Source organism: Penaeus monodon, chromosome 28 (genome assembly GCF_015228065.2).
Source record: "Penaeus monodon isolate SGIC_2016 chromosome 28, NSTDA_Pmon_1, whole genome shotgun sequence".
Lineage (NCBI taxonomy): Eukaryota > Metazoa > Arthropoda > Malacostraca > Decapoda > Penaeidae > Penaeus > Penaeus monodon.
In genome coordinates this window covers 9,763,079-9,763,349 of record NC_051413.1, presented here as the reverse complement: position 1 = coordinate 9,763,349, position 271 = coordinate 9,763,079, and the positions used below count along the sequence as shown (strand labels likewise).

At 52.8% G+C, this 271-nt stretch overlaps 1 protein-coding gene across 1 annotated transcript in view; it reads right to left on the bottom strand.

The window, feature by feature from the left end:
- LOC119591360 (beta-1,3-galactosyltransferase 5-like) overlaps positions 1–271 on the bottom strand; it is a gene marked incomplete at its 5' end in the record, with an annotated part of 62,415 nt that overhangs the window by 12,168 nt on the left and 49,976 nt on the right. The gene's annotated exons all lie outside the window — the stretch shown is intronic.

Sequence of the window (271 nt, the reverse complement as noted above, 5' to 3'; positions counted from 1 at the left end):
AACTGTAGTCTTGGGACTTAGTCGGAGTTACGACTACCTTCTCCGAACGCCTTCAGGACGAGTGCTTTGGAGAAATCGCCGATTCCTACGGGTTGTGTCCATTCCACCCTGTGCACCTGTGGAGGACAAGTGTACAAGTGTACCCAGTCGGCTGGACCGAGATTCTCCTTGCCCACGTAGACTTCGTCAACCCAGAAGTTATGGCGTCAGATGACGTTCTCAACATATTGCTGCCCGTTCATAGGCTTATGAACGTGAGGAGGGGGGGCTA